The sequence below is a fragment of the Amblyomma maculatum genome, chromosome 6 (assembly GCF_055883805.1).
Source record: "Amblyomma maculatum isolate TAMU_Amacu chromosome 6, ASM5588380v1, whole genome shotgun sequence".
Taxonomy (NCBI): domain Eukaryota; kingdom Metazoa; phylum Arthropoda; class Arachnida; order Ixodida; family Ixodidae; genus Amblyomma; species Amblyomma maculatum.
Window position 1 is genome coordinate 173,087,046 of NC_139349.1, and position 16,072 is coordinate 173,103,117.

Sequence of the window (16,072 nt, forward strand, 5' to 3'; positions counted from 1 at the left end):
GCAATCAATACAGATTACGGTAGTCTAATCTCTTCGGAACTCGTAAGAGCAGCATTGTTCAAAACCGGTTGTAGCATCTTAGCTCAAATTACAAACGCTATTGCAAATGCTTTGGCAATATCGCTGGCCAGAAAATGCATAATTATTCACAAAAAGACGGTAAGATGACAAAAGAAAAGCTCCGGAGGCCTTGATACGCTTCTTGGAAAATGTCCCAATTGCTAGCTTTGCTTCCCCGCAACGCACCTTGCCCAACTAAGGGCGGGACAGGCGGTTTTCCAAACAGGAAATGCAAGCACAGTTCGAGCGTTTTCCGACGTGGCGGATGTCGACATATAGTTTCACAATGGACTCCAGGGGCGCATCGGCATTTCATCTGCGTCTGATTTCCCGCCAAGGAGCCATTAGCTATAGGCGAAATGCAATGCAGAGAAGCAAACTATACCATTAGGGAAATAATTATCCTCACCAGCGGAGAGAATGGTACATTAAAGTGAGCAGGACAAATGAAATTACAGGGAGAGAGAGAAAAAGAGGACGCCATTAAGGATGGTACTCGAGAATAAGCGCATTCCGGCAATTATAACAAATTCGTCACAAGAGGTGGGGCGACTGAGAGGTACGACACAAGCTTGGAATATGGATCCAGTTGGTGTCACCATTTAGCTTCGCATTTAGCATGCATCTGCAAGTCAAGCTGGAAGCTGCGACAGGGATTAGAACCTACGACATACTTTAACCACCTACCCACACCATGTGATCTTGTACAGCGAGGGTACTCAGAGCAGGAGAGGAGAGGGCGCCATTACAGAAGCACAAAGAATGCAGAGGGAATCGCGCTACCGGACAACTGGTGGCGCGCCGCAGGACGAAGAATGGGTGGTGGTGGTGGTAAAAACATTTACTGAGGGAACCAAGGTACATTAGAAGGACTGGGGTGGTTCCTTATCCCGGCGGGTGTATGTCAGGCCGTGCCTGGCAGCGACCGCTTAGCCCAGTCAACCAGACGCGCGCCGCAACAGCCGTCCGCCAACGCAGCCGCCGGCGATCGGGTTTGAACACTGGAACGGGCGTCTAAAGGCGCAGTATCTGTCGTAGACACCTCAATCGCGCCTAAGGACGGGAAGAAGGTGGGAGGGAAAGCGGAAAGAGAAATATGTGCCGTAGTGAAGGGCTAAGAGTATTTCCGACCATCTGGCGGTCGGGATCGGGCACTCCAAATCAGTAGTCGGGCAACTACCGCGGCGGGGCGCACGCGAGGAAACCTACACGAATTTTCACACAACTCAATTTCCGGCGGACACCTAAGCAGAAACAAGACGTCCTCGAGCGCGGTACTGTCAGCGATGCTGTCTGCCGGGCTCATCGCACTAGGTGCATACGCGTCCGCCACTGTTTTGACGCCACCTTGTGCAGGAACGCACAACCAGGCAAGAATGGGGCACGTGAACAGAGTGCGGTTTGTGACGTCACCATAAAAACTGCGCCAGAGAACTGTATGAGGTGGTGTTGTGCGCTCTGCATGACCCGCATTTAAAGATCGTGGTGTGCTATATGTAACAGACCGCAACTTAAAGACCCGAATGGGTATCTAATTTCCTTAGCAACCGAAAACAATATGCGCATGCTAACGAACGCTCCTCGTCTTCCTCTCCGGAGTCCTCCAAGGTACAGTGCTCGAACCGTTGCTCTTTCTAATTTACACTAATTACCTGCCTAGTAATATCTTCTAACGTTCACCTATTCGCAGACGACTGCGTGATTTATCGCCCCATCCATAACAGTACTGATTGTAGCATTTTACAAGAAAATATTAAACGACCTGAAATTTGGTGTGAAAAATGGTCGATGTGCCTAAACACTAATAAAATGTCATTGCTATCTTTTCAGCGCCGGCAAAACTATCAGACATTTGCTTACTACATTGCGGCTCACCAATATTACGCTTTAAGTCTTACAAGCATCTTGGTGTCACCCTTTCTACAGCACTAACTTGGTCTGAGCATATAATGAACATTACTATAATGAAGCGAATCGCACTCTTGGTTGCCTCCGTCGAAACCTATAGGCCCATCTTTGCATCAGTGAAAAATTAACTTATCTCACATTCGTCCGGCCTAAAATCGAATACGCATGCTCAATCTGGGACCCCCATCAATCTAATCTTGCTAACACCCTTCAAGCTATTCAGAATCGCGCTGCCAGGTTTATTTTGATTGCGAAAGCAATACTACTCTAGGTTTCGAGCCTTCAGAGTGGCGCGGCCGGTAGCCACGTATTACCCACGTACGCTGTGACGTCACATCCCACGTGATACTATGTGGGCTAGCAGGAGCTGCCAACTTGGGTTTTTCGTTTCAAATGGGACGGTTATGTCAGAATCAGCCTGCTAGGACCTTGGTATTCACGTTACCCCTATGGCCACTAAGGCACATTCATACGGCTTGGTTAAAGCGGGGCTTTATATGTGGGAAGAGAAGAACGCTCGGTCACCCGCAGCTTTCGCTCAATATTTGGTTCAGCAGCATTGAACCCTTGTAATTTTTTCGAACTACTCCTATAACACCAGTGTCACTGCACTTAAATCACGTTCGAACCTCATCAATCTTAAAAAGAGACGTTGCATGTTCGAACGTGTATTATTAACAATTTTTATCACACACTAAATGTTTCATAAATCTTACCAGCTCAGACATTCAAGCCGCACCAGTCACCAAAAAGCCATCAATCGCCCAGCACAGACTACTCCCCATCTTCGTTCCTTCTCTGTACAGAGACAGGAATAATCTGCCTGCCAACGCTGTGCACCACTCCGACCCACATCACTACAAGACTGCCATTGAACCATTCTTCACTTGAGGCTTTATGAACATTATGCCCATCCCTCATGTAATGCCCCTCACCAGGGACATTTGAGGTACTAATAATAAACTCTGAGGTAGAAGGAGGTCGTCGCTTCGGCTTAGCCTTATATATCACCGACACGCGAACTCAGCAGAAAGGCGTCGCTTCTTTCATATCATAAGGTGCTGGTTCTGAAGAAAGTGAGGAAGGTGGGACATGAAAGCGGAGAGGTCCCGCAGTGGCAGGCTGTGGAATTTAACGAGCACTGACATCGCACAGTACACGGGGTCAGCTCTGAGGGTGGCTGTTCCCGGCCCTACGACGCTGGGAATCATAGGCCTGGACTTTTGCGATGGGGGATCGATCGTTTGCCACCGGCGTTAGTACCTGCCGTCATTGCACCCGCCGTCGCTTCTGCGGCAGACGACGGCAGCTGCGACGCGTGCCTTTCTCTCCCCGTGTTTCTTCTCTAATTTCTGTGCCCGCACGAGACAACGGTGGTTGCGGGACCGTAAATTTTATTTTCCTTTTGAAGCGAAAGCTTCACTGGCCGCGATGCAGCGATAGCCGCCCACAGACATGCCCGATATCTCTTCTATTATGGTATCGCAGCGCTTTCAGACAAGGACAAAGGACTAGGGACACACACAACTGCGCTGATGTTGTTGTGTGTGTCCCTAGTCCTTTGTCCTTGTCTGAAAGCGCTGCGATACCATAATGTTTGATAACCACCACCAACTAGCCCAGCAGTATACCCTACTAAGTTCATCTCTTCTATGCCGGGCGTTTCTCCCTGATGACCATGGACGGTGCTCTGACCTAATAGCTTCAGCAGCGTATGCTGACATCTCGCGCCATACAGAACAGCTAGGCAAGTGTACCCAACACCACACAAATATCTTCACAAGTTAGAAGAAAACACCCTCAGGAGACTACAAACAAACACATAGACAACGCCATGCTATGTACCCTACACTATACTCACCGCAGTGGAAAGTTATATAAACTGGTGTGGGCATGCAAATTCAATCCCATAGTAGATCCCATTCAAACCCATCAGAAGAGCAGTGGGAGGCTATTTTGCTCAGCGGTCAGAATTGGCCGGTGGGGAGGGCCAGCGCCGCAGCAATATCCAGTGGACTACCCGACTAGGTGGCCTACCAACATGGTCTACAAGACTACATAAAGATGTTTTCAAATTAATATTGCACCGCTATTAGCGCTGCTGCCTAGCAACCACCTCCTCGCCATTCAGCGCGTATACGACCAAAGCCGTTGCCTAGCAACCGCCGCAGTTGGCGTACGCCGCGGGCTCGCGGCGCTATCTGGCATGACGTCACACCGCTGGCCCGATTTCTTCATGAAAAAACAAAAACGTCGTCTCCGCAGGGAATTGAACCTCCATCCCTCGGATCCCCAGCAGAGCGCTTAACGAACTGCGCCACGCCCGGGATTTTTTTCCCTTTCAGACATGGTATTTATCGTGAGTAGCGCATCAATTAATTCTCCTCTAGCGTGATGTACAGAAATATCTGGGAGAAAGAGGACTCGCATGCTCGACCGAGAAATCGGAACTGCTTCGAGTGTGGAGAGGTAAACAAAACCTAACCGCCCCAATCAGTGAGGACCTGAAACTCAACATCTACCTGGAAGGAATGCCCACACGTGGGAGGTGCTTCACGCCGAGAGCCGCCGTATCGCATGCGTAATTAGACGAATTGGGACGAAATTTTAGACGCGCGCATCTCAGGACACAGGTGCGTTAATAAAATTCTACAAAATGGAATAGCCCTAAAAAGCATTTGCCTCCAAGTTCTCAATATAAATATGCACGCTAACTTAAGCCAATAAAAAGTTAATTATTGAATTTTAGTTACTGAGTTTACGGGGACGATTAATACCCCAATTTGTGTCCGCCTGGCCGCATTACCAATGTACAAAAACGACATGAGCGTACGGCAGTTTGCTTTTTTTTTTTAATAATCGGTGGTCTAATTTTGAACACCCTGTATGGTTGGTTTGTGGGGTTTAACGTCCCAAAGCGACTTAGGCTGTGAGAGACGCCGTAGTGAAGGACTCCGGAAATTTCGACCACCTGGGGTTTTTTAACGAGCACTGACATCGCACAGCACACGGGCGCCTTGCTTTTCGCCTCCACCGAAAAGCTGCCGCCGAGACCGGGATTCGATCCCGCGTCCCTGGGAACAGTAGTCGAGCGCCGTAACCACTGCGCCACCCCGGCGGGGTTGAACACCCTGTATGTATGTATGTATGTATGTATGTATGTATGTATGTATGTATGTATGTATGTATGTATGTATGTATGTATGTATGTATGTATGTATGTATGTATGTATGTATGTATGTATGTATGTATGTATGTATGTATGTATGTATGTATGTATGTATGTATGTATGTATGTATGTATGTATGTATGTATGTATGTATGTATGTATGTATGTATGTATGTATGTATGTATGTATGTATGTATGTATGTATGTATGTATGTATGTATGTATGTATGTATGTATGTATGTATGTATGTATGTATGTATGTATGTATGTATGTATGTATGTATGTATGTATGTATGTATGTATGTATGTATGTATGTATGTATGTATGTATGTATGTATGTATGTATGTATGTATGTATGTATGTATGTATGTACGTATGTATGTACGTATGTATGTACGTATGTATGTACGTATGTATGTACGTATGTATGTATATATATATATATATATATATATATAGAGAGAGAGAGAGAGCGCTTGAAAGCAATCATGTATATGGCGGCCAAGAAGAAGCAATCGCCGCAGCGGGGCCGTCTGATATCAGCGACAAGTGCTTCGCGCAAATGAAAAGTGTTGACTACGACATTCGCCTTGAGGCAAAAATTTACAGCTTTCAGGTAAATTTACAGGTAAAATTACATTGAAAACGTGCTGCATAGCGACTAAAACTGGCCACTTGTGGAAATCCGTGTCAGCTTCTTCACAAACCTTTTCTTCCAAGCAAAAGGTCTCATTCCCCAAGGGCACGCTAGCATTATTTGAAGAAGCGAAAAGAGGCAAGTTCCTCCTACGTAAACTCTTGAATGTTTCCGATTCAGGGCGAGATGTCCAAAATGGTTGACTGCCATCCCTTTATTAGTAAAATTGAGGATGAAGAGGATTGTCTTGCTTCTCCAGCATGACTAGTTTCGGCCCATTCTTCCACCCTGCGACACGACTCGGAAGTGTAAATGCGCCGCAAAGAGGCTTCTTAAATGATTGACCCAGACAAAAAATCATCTACACATCCACATGTGAATGGTCCATTACAGTTGCGTACGTACGTACGTACGTACGTATGTATGTATGTATGTACGTATGTATGTATGTATGTATGTATGTATGTATGTATGTATGTATGTATGTATGTATGTATGTATGTATGTATATATGTATGTATGTATGTATGTATGTATGTATGTATGTATGTATGTATGTATGTATGTATGTATGTATGTATGTATAACTTTATTATGGAGCCGGCAAACGACGGGTTAAAGTTGCGTAAAACGCATTCTTACTACACGCAAGTAATGATAATGACCTATGTCCTGAGGATTGACACTGCTTTGCTTTGTGCATTGTCCTCGAAGAAGCGTAGCATTTCTTGCTGAGTATGTACCAAAGTTAGAGGATTTTTATTATCGGCAGGCAACGAGAAACAGCTTGAAGAACCGTGAAGAAGCAAGAAGCTACACTTCCCATACCTCCTGATTCCCTAATTACCCGAACAGCGGCCGAGAGCCATCCCTTCATTCAAATAAAGGCTTCATATCATTCATTCATTTTAGCTACTTCCTGAAAGCACTAATTAAATGAATGTCCAAGGACATTCCCGTTTTTTAAATAATTTACAAAGCTTCCCCTGCCCTTTCATGCTATCGCTGCCGTGTATTTCTCCTCGCTATGCTCTCCCTACCCCCCGACCTCCCCCCCCCCCCTTTATTTTTTTTTTTTTTTTATCGCCGGCCGCAGCTCGAGTGCTTCAGATATTGGACAGCAATTACCGCGGCAGACAACATTATTTTCCTTCTTTTTGTTTTTTGTTCGTTTTCTTTAATACACTATTACCACCATCCAACGGCACGTGACCTTTTGAAATATTTTGGTTCTATTTTCTTACTTAAAGTACTTTGCTTTCAGAGATGATTTTGTGTTGTTAATGCAAGAAATAACATACAAAAGTCCAAACCACTCTTTTTTTTTTTTTATTGGTACAGAAAAGGGCTTAGCTATCGAGGATGCAAAATAATATGCAGAAACACTGTTTGAATCCAGCGCTCCCTCTTTTCCATTTCGTAGGATCTCCAAGGAAAACGATAAATGCCTGCATTGTTTCTATAGCTGTTATGACATTGGTAAACGCAGCAATAGGTCGAGCCACCCATAATTAGCGAAGTTAATTTTCGCCTTCGGCAGAAACACCTTGCCGCTCGTCTCGCTGACTGCAAACTGAGATTGTCAACTTTTCGCCCCTTATATTAACCAGATGGCGCCATGCAAGTGGCGTCCGTGTGCTGTGCGATGTCAGCGCACGTTAAAGATTCCCAGGTGGTCGAAATTACTCCGTAGCCCTCCACTACGGCTCCCCTTTCTCTCTTTCCACTTTCACTCCCACCTTCCTCCCTTCCCTTACGGCGCGGTTCAGGTGTCCACAGAGCAAGTGTGACAGATACTGCGCCTTTCCCTTCCTATGAACCAACCAACCAACCAACCACGCTCCTCAAACTGCACAGGCCTGCCAGCTACCCAGTCATGCTACTGGCTGCTCCCGGCACACCGGGGCTGGGATCCTAGGGGTCTTCGCTTTTTGCGATGGAAGCACCTTGCCTGCCGCTGATGTATCTTTATCTGTTTTGAATGCCGTGATTGCACTCGTCCCCGCTTCGGTAGCGTATACATCTACGACGGCTGTTGTGACGCGCGTCTTTTTCTCTTTCTTCACTTAACTCTTGCTGTTCTATTTCCGCGCGAGACAGCGGTGGTGGCTCAGCTAGTGCCAGTTGATGATGATGATGACCTGTCAAAATAGCACATACCGACGGCAGAGTACTGGCCAGGGTTCATTGTAGATACTAAATATATATGGTCAAGGGCTGGTATATTTAGATAAATATGGGTGTTTAACTAGAATTAGAGCACAGTACACGGGCGCCTTACATTTAGCCTCCATCGAAACACAGCCGCCAGCGGTCGGGTTCGAACACAAGTATTCCGGAACAGTAGTCGGACAGCTTAACCACTGCGCCACCACGGCTGGGCTAAGGAACACTGTTCAAGATGGTGTTCGGAAGAAGGGAGGTGCAGTATCTGGCTCACTTCACCGTGGACACCTACACTTACAATGAACGGCACTTTACATGTGTCATCGGTTAGAACCCATATCAGAAACTAGCCTCCAAATTGACCAGCACATATTTGGCTCGGTTTGTGGGGTTTAACGTCCCAAAGCGACTCGGGCTGAGAGACACCGTAATGGAGGGCTCTGGAAATTTTGACCAACTGGGGTTCTTTTACATGCACTGGCATCGCACAGCACACGGGCGCCTTGCTTTTGCTTTCGCCTCCATCGAAAAGCGGGTGCCGAGGCCGGGTCCGATCCGCATGCATGGGCACAGCAGCCGAGCGCCCCTGCACCACCGTGGGAGGGGATATGCTGATGTTTGTAAAATTTTGTTGTGAATGGGGCTCATGTTTCTTGGCATGGGTGGGATGTACAGGTTAGTTCTACAGTTTTGGCTCAGGCTGATCTTGGGGTCCGCCCCTCTGTCTCGCTGGAGCCCGACCCATTCTAGAATTTGTCTCCCCGTCTCGGATTGACTGAGTCTCTCCATTTGCACTATTCTTGTGTCTTCCATTATTTCCTCCCATGTTTTCTGTGCCCCCATTACCAACAATCTGGTTGTGGAGGTGCCGCTGGGCAGGCTGAGTACGTTTTTGATGCTCTTCCTTACTACAACGTATATTTGCCCCCTTTCCCTTACTGTCAGGTCTCGATAGGGTGCTGCATATCCTACCCTACTGATGATATAAGCACTTGATAGCATATAAGATGATACATTGATAGGGCTCTTTTTTTAGTCCCCTGTTTTAGAAAGATGCCCTTCTGATGAGACCCGTTACTTGTGCGGCGTAGTTATGTGATTTGGCTATTAGGGACCCGTTTCTGCTATCTGCCTGGATGATGAGTCCAAGGGTCCTAATCTGATTAACCTGGGGCACTTTTTGACGATCCACTGTGATTTCGAAGCTTGGCTTCTCCGATTTGTTCGTGTAGATTAGTAGCTCAGATTTTTGCGATGAATACTTGAGGCCTATATTTTCCGCGTACTCTGTGACCGTTCTAGCCGCGCGCTGGAGCTTCTCCTGTATTTCTGCGTCCGAGTCTGTGTTAGCCAGATGTTGATATCGTCTAAACTTGATCCTGGTTTGTTTTGAGCAGGGGTGGGAGGTTAATCATTGTTATGTTGAAGAGCAATGGGGAGAGCACCGAACCTTGTGGTGTGCCCCTGTCTGCATGTTGTCCTGATAATTGGGGATTATGTCTCTAAGAATTTTAACCGGAGTCTTCTCTCTGTGAGAAAGCTGCTTACGTAAGCGAAGGTTCTTGCACCAATGTTTAGCTCTTCAAGGTTATTGGGGATTGCGTCATGCCTTGCATTATCGAAGGCCTTATTTAAGTCCAGGCCTAGAATGACCTTCGTGTCTTTGGTTTTTCTCTTGTCCATGATGACGTGTTTGAGTCTCAGCATGGAGTCTTGCGTACCAAGGAGCCTTCAGAAGCCAACCATTTCATGGTGCCATAATCCTTCTGCATCCATATAGTTGACAAGTCTTGTCTGGACCACTTTCTCCATCAATTTCCCCAGACACGAGGTGATGAAAACGGGTCTTAGATTTTCTAACTTGCGTAGTTTTCCTTACTTGGGTATAAAGATGACGTCTGCCGATTTCCATTGTATGGGGAGCTCCCCCTTCTCCCATATTTCCTACGTGTACTTGGTCAGGCTGACAATGGAGTCGTCGTCTAAGTTCCTGATTAATTTGCTGGTTATACCATCCGGTCCAGGAGCGCCGTTCCTTTTGAGGCTGGCTATCTCTGTTCTGACCTCGGATTCTGTTATGGGTCGGTCTAGTTCTGGGTAGTCTAGTCCTCGATATGTCGGCAGTTTTTTGTTGACGCCATCTCCAACGTAGATGTCTCTGAGTTGATTGAACAATTCTTCATCCGTGCCCTCAAAGACGTGTCTTATCTTCCGCTGCTAGAAACCATTGTGCACGTGAGACGCACAACTGATTCATAGCGTAGTTCAGCATCGTAGGCTGCCCAGCTTTCATGCTGCAAAACCTTCGCGTGGCGTTTGCAACATGTCACGAACAGAGCGTCCTTGACCCCTACGGCACACTGCAATCATAAAGAGCAGCCTGCACACGTCACGGGCACCTGTTCGTCGACACGAAGTTATACCGATGCTGCCTGGTTTGACAACAGCGACCGAAGAACGCAGGTGTCAGCGATGGATCACTTCAGTACGTTCGACGCGTCTGAAATATCACTCATCACATGGCTCTTCGACGAACCGAGGTGCTACTGCTGCTTTCCAGCTTGGGTACTTTAAGCGTAGACCACGACACCAAGGATATTGATACAACTCCATTTCAAATGCACAGTATGATTGTGCGTGCCTATCTGAGTGCCAAATCGCACGACTAACAATCCCCAGCAGATTTAACTCATCAGGACTACAAAAAGAACCAAACGGCACACGGGGTAGCAAGTGAAAACTCGTCTGCAACACAATTAGAACAACACGGGGAAACAAAACTAAAACTTGAAGGAGCACGGCCTAATACAATTACAAGCACATGGCTTCTTTTGCAGTTGGCAGCTTGAACAAGGTCGCTTCAAGCTGTCCAGTAACTACGCAAAGATTACTCTCAAACGGATACAGACGCATATATCGCATATATGTATACTCATACGCCTGTCAATTAAAATTGTCCAGTATTTTGCAGTCACCTATGACTGCAAATATGCGATCTTTGAAGGAATGCTGCAACATGACTGATCATATACGCCGCCGTTTGCTGATTGCGCACAATGACATATGACGTTGCGGTTCGGCTGCCAATTTTCTTTAGTGAACATCTTCGTTTGAATTCAATTTCTGTCGTCCTTTAGTGTAATTCCGAGCAATGTTACGATTTCCAAGACGCGCAAGGTCATGTGATCAAAATGCTTCGAGGAATCACTCGACCAACTCGGCCACGAAGGGGCGCAGATGACGACTACTGCATCATGAGCCAAACTTAAACATAACCTTACACACAACCTTATAACCTTACATATAACCTTAAGGCCAAAGCTACCGCTTCATGCAGCCTTAGCCGTGTTAAAATGTTGGTTCTATAACTGTATTCACACGGCATGTGCAAGAAACTCGTTATCCACTCGCTCGCTCAGGCATTAATGTGACGTAGAAGCAAAAGAGTCAGAGGCGCGCTTTTCTTACTAGGGTTTCGCGTGAGATTGCACGTTCGTTACTCCGATGCCCGCCGGCGCGACACCCGTTCGTTCTTTCACGAGGCGCGGAAGGGGACGCTCACGCAATCACGCCCGTGCGGCAACGCGAGCGCGAAGTAGCGCGTGTTATCAATGATCTCGCAATGACTGCACCACCACCGCTATGTTCCCTCGGCGGTGACGGTCGCGAGTCTGGGAATACAGCCCTCCGTGCCGTCGCCAAGGGTTGCACAATTTGCGAGCGAGCTCTTCCACAGCGCCGCGCTTGGCTCGGGCCCAAAGGCGGTAGCAGTACGCGTAATATCACCTCGGCCGCTATCGGCACCGGCGTCTCGCTTTACATTATCTCCAGTGTCCACATAAGCATAGAGCCTAATCGGCGCTAGAAACATGCCGCGAGGTGCTGGAACGCGGTCGTGCCTTGTCTGCCCGCAAAGAGAACACTACAGCAGAAGATCGTTTGAAGCACCGCACGTTCACGATGGGAAATCGGGGAGAGCAGCAGGCAGCGGTTCGCGGAGCGAACCCGGCCAGTGAGCAGCCACGAACACGTTCTCACGACAGACATGTTTGGTTCGAAACCACCTCGCCGAACACCACGTATCTTCGGCAGGTGGCTTTGTTGAAGCGCGTGTGAGCAACGGGCACACCCTTCTCGAGTCCACGCGCAGCATGGGTCCGCGTGATGCGACTCGGGACACTTGTGCAGGCGACCGGGTTGCCGAACGGGCATCCGTTTCTGGCGCAAGCAAAACCTTGCCGCAGGCTGGGAAGAATCGAACCGCTGCCGTAGCCATTACGAGCTACCTGGCACCGCGACTGCCACCGGCGACAAGTAGACGCCGCGCGAGCTCTGTTTGTAACCACGCGCGAACTTCGGCCGATGTGCACTTCGCGTGGCCCAGCCGACGACAGCGCGCGCGCGTGCGTGCTGCCGCATGCGATGAATATGCAAGGCGCGATTAACTCACCGAAGACGACGACGCGCTGGCTTCTTGACGCCTCCGGACATTCGGACGGCACGCGCCGATTTTGCGGCAGCTTTTCACACGAGTGGAAACCGCTGTTTCGTCTTGCTCGGATTCGTTTAGCGGTCGAAAACACTTGCGACCACCGTGCCAGCCCACTCCCACTCACAAAATTTCCATGTTTCGTGCCAACAGAAGACGCCAGTTGGCGTGACCGGTCAAGGCAGCGGTAGCCTCGTACCCAGCGAACTTATGGAGTGGCGGCGCCGTTTTCTGTTTCGATTTCACAACCGGGGACGCGCGACCGTACCGTAGTGCCGCGTTGGGTGCCGAGTTACGCCTGAAGCGCGCTTCCGACAAGGCAGTTACGGAGGGTTTTCAGGTTAGCATGTAATTTTATAGAAAATAATAATCGGGGCCTCCTTGCCCACCAACCAAATTACGCCAGCAGTACATTTCGCTGGGCCGCGTACGATCTGATGCAAAGCCCATTATTTCGCTTCCTTAATACCCCCCCATGTTTCGGAGCATCATCTCGCATGCGTTGTATACAAAACGTCGCAGTTGTGCCTTCAGTTGAAGGTGAACAAAACGGGAATCAATACTGCAGAATTCAAACCTTGAATCCAGCCTCCAGCTTTGGTATACTATATGAGCTAGGAACAATAATTTTTCAATCAAGTTAAAAGCATTTTAAACCGTGCTCAACTACGATACTATGAACTACTATGAACTACTATACTACAAACGATACTATGAAAATGCCGCACACACTTAACTGCCTGGAGAATATTATGTACACGACATCAATTTCGCCTCCGGCCCCTCATCGCCAATTATACTTACACGTAAATGCAGCTTGCGCAAGAAACGCGAATCCAGTGGTGACGTCCGAATGTCTTGACCACGCCCACCTTGTATACGTATCTTCAATGCCGAGATGCAGCCAGATGCTTAATTAAGTCAGCTAATGTCCTCATTAAAATCACCCCAAATGGAAAAAGAGAACACGAGGAATGCTGCAACTGCGCTTAGAGCATGACAATTAATTCATTAATGTAATTCAACCATTAAAAGAATCTATAGTAGTAAATAATAGGAATTTGCTGAAGGTTAAAATATCTCAGAGAATGCAGGACTTGATAACATCTGTCACACGAGAGATAAAAATTGTGGAACCATCCCTGGTCCACTTTAATCTTTTTTTATGGTTTCTTATAGCATAAATAGAAGCTTTCTTGCGTTCGTGCAGTCACAGAAAACACCCCTCGACCTTAGACTTCAAACCAGGTACGAAAGCAAACAAACACTTACAAACTGTATCACAACTTGCGGACGTTTATTTTACATATATACAAAATCTTCACTAGTCTTCCTTGGTGTAGACACGAAAATATTGTATGCGAGAATGGTGTCAAATGAAAATCTGCTTTGCCTCTATGACATGCCACAAACTGATGACTGGTTTATACAGGAATCTGATTAAAATCATACACTCAATAACTTGTCATTCTATGCACACAACCGTTAACTGTTTGGATCTCCTTTGCCACCAGTAAAACTATACAGCATAAAGTAGTGTGGCCAGTCTATGCAATGCCATGAAACATGCTTTAGTGCATCACTAGTAGACAGGCAAGAAACCATACCACGGCATATACTATTTTGCAACACCTAAAATGTAGTCACAGCTTAATGATGACAAATAAACGTTATGTTAGGAAAGCTTTCTGTCACAGCCCATAATTTTCTATACAGCCATGGTTTAGCCCAGTATTAAAATTAGTGAGTAACCTTGCAGGTCTTCTTCTAAGTGAAGATAATCGCTGAGACAGAATTATTATCTGGTGCATTGAAAAAACATGGCCAAGAGGACAATAGGCATATTGACAACTTGTAAAGTAGAGTAGAGGTGTGTAAAAGACCCTAGTGTAAGTGTTCAACAAGGGCATGCCGTTGAGAAGCTACACAGTGCTAAAATACTGCACGTTAGTCTTTTAAACACTTTGTGATGCAACAGAAAACTCGTACATAGCATTGGTGGCTCTAATTTCTATCAAAGTTACTGAAAAATTAACCCCTGAAACCTGAAGTGACAAATTGTGTATGCGACAAATCTGCTGATATTGTGCCATTTCTCAGAGAAAAGCAAAAATGCAGACTTTCCTAGTGAGGCTATGCCTGAACAATGCAAGGAATAGTTATCAACATATATTACACAGATGGAAAAAAAGGACTGAAACACATATTATGCAATGCCCATGACGTGTTTTCCTCTCTCTTTCTTTCTTGTGATGGTATCCATCACAAAAAAAAGATGAGATCAAAACTGGCTATACCAAAGTAACAAAATATTACCTCAAAGCGTACACACATCAAGAGAAAAGGGAACCTGTATTTCTAAGTTATGCCACTTACAGCCATGATAAGGTGGCACAACTCCTCTATTAAATAGAAAAGCAGGTAAGGGGCACAGGTGTTTCATTTCAGTTCACAAGAGACATGTTTAAGAACATGCCAATAAATCAGTTAGAGGATAAAAAAAAAGAACAATCCAAGGCACCCCAAAAAGAACACTCCGAAGTTTTCACTCAATTAAGCTATAAAGTATCTATGATATATACGCTAAGACCCAAACACTTGTCTGCTTATGGCTAATTACATCTTCTCACATGCAGTTTCACTTTCTTCACCTGTTTTCAAGGGGAATTACCACAGCTGTTGATGCGGAGAAATAAATCCACATGCTTATCTATAGTCACACGTGAAACTTCTCAGCAATCCTTGACCATGACATTAACTCTTGACTGGAACATCATCACATTCAGCACATTGTTTTTGCAAAGAATGTGCACTTATAAACGCTTGCAACACCACCACTAAGAGGGCCGTGTGACGCAACCAAAAGAAACAAAAATGACTGTGACATCACTTATGCACTACAATCAGTCACCTCCGATTGATCAGTTCAAGTGGCGCCAAATAAAAGGTAAGAACGAGGAACTGACAAGGAACTACAGTATTGCCTGGAGATTCCACCACCATCAACTAACTTAAAGCTACAGCGCCCACAAATAACAATGGCAAGCACTATACATTTTATCCCCTGCGCATATCACCAAAAAATTCGCAACTGCAAATGAACAGCACTCAGCTCAAACCTGTGGTTGATCTTTGCTGGGATCAGACTATACAAAATGCACAAACATGATAACAGGCTTAAAACCACTTACTGAGCGTGTTCGTATATTACATGAGATCAGCGCTGTGTGATGCCTCCTCCCTTATCCGTGTTTGTATCCGCGCTGTGTGATTGTAAGCACGACAACAAGCGTATAATACCAAAAAGCAGAAATGAAAGCAGGAACTTTACAGGACTGACAATGCTCGCTCTAAATCGCAAGCAGTAAAAAATTGAGCCTGCATACTTTACTACTCTTGAGTGAGGTTGCAACTTTGTTATGTAAAACTTCTGTTACAGGTATGCAACCCATCTATGAGCAAACACCTCGCAGTAATAAAACTGTTTTTGTTCGGACCTTCCTAGTATTTGCTGCTAGTAAAACATTCGTGCAATAACACTCTGTACAGATATAGTCGGGCCCCAACAGTGTCACTGTGACTGCACGAGAACCCCTCTTTTTAACAAGAATACGGTAGAATTCCAGTTACACAGAA

The 16,072-nt window shown here is 46.3% G+C and overlaps 1 protein-coding gene across 2 annotated transcripts in view; it reads right to left on the reverse strand.

Annotated features, from left to right (window-relative positions):
- LOC146187421 (uncharacterized) overlaps nt 1-12,639 on the reverse strand; it is a 175,650-nt gene extending 163,011 nt beyond the window's left edge. Inside the window, exon 1 of one of the 2 annotated variants that reach the window (XM_084607673.1) lies at nt 12,398-12,638. The gene's annotated coding sequence lies outside the window, so the exon portion shown is untranslated. Of the gene's footprint in view, nt 1-12,397 lie in introns of both variants that reach the window. The other variant, XM_084607675.1, reaches the window with a different exon arrangement.
- Nucleotides 12,640-16,072: the final 3,433 nt, after the last annotated feature.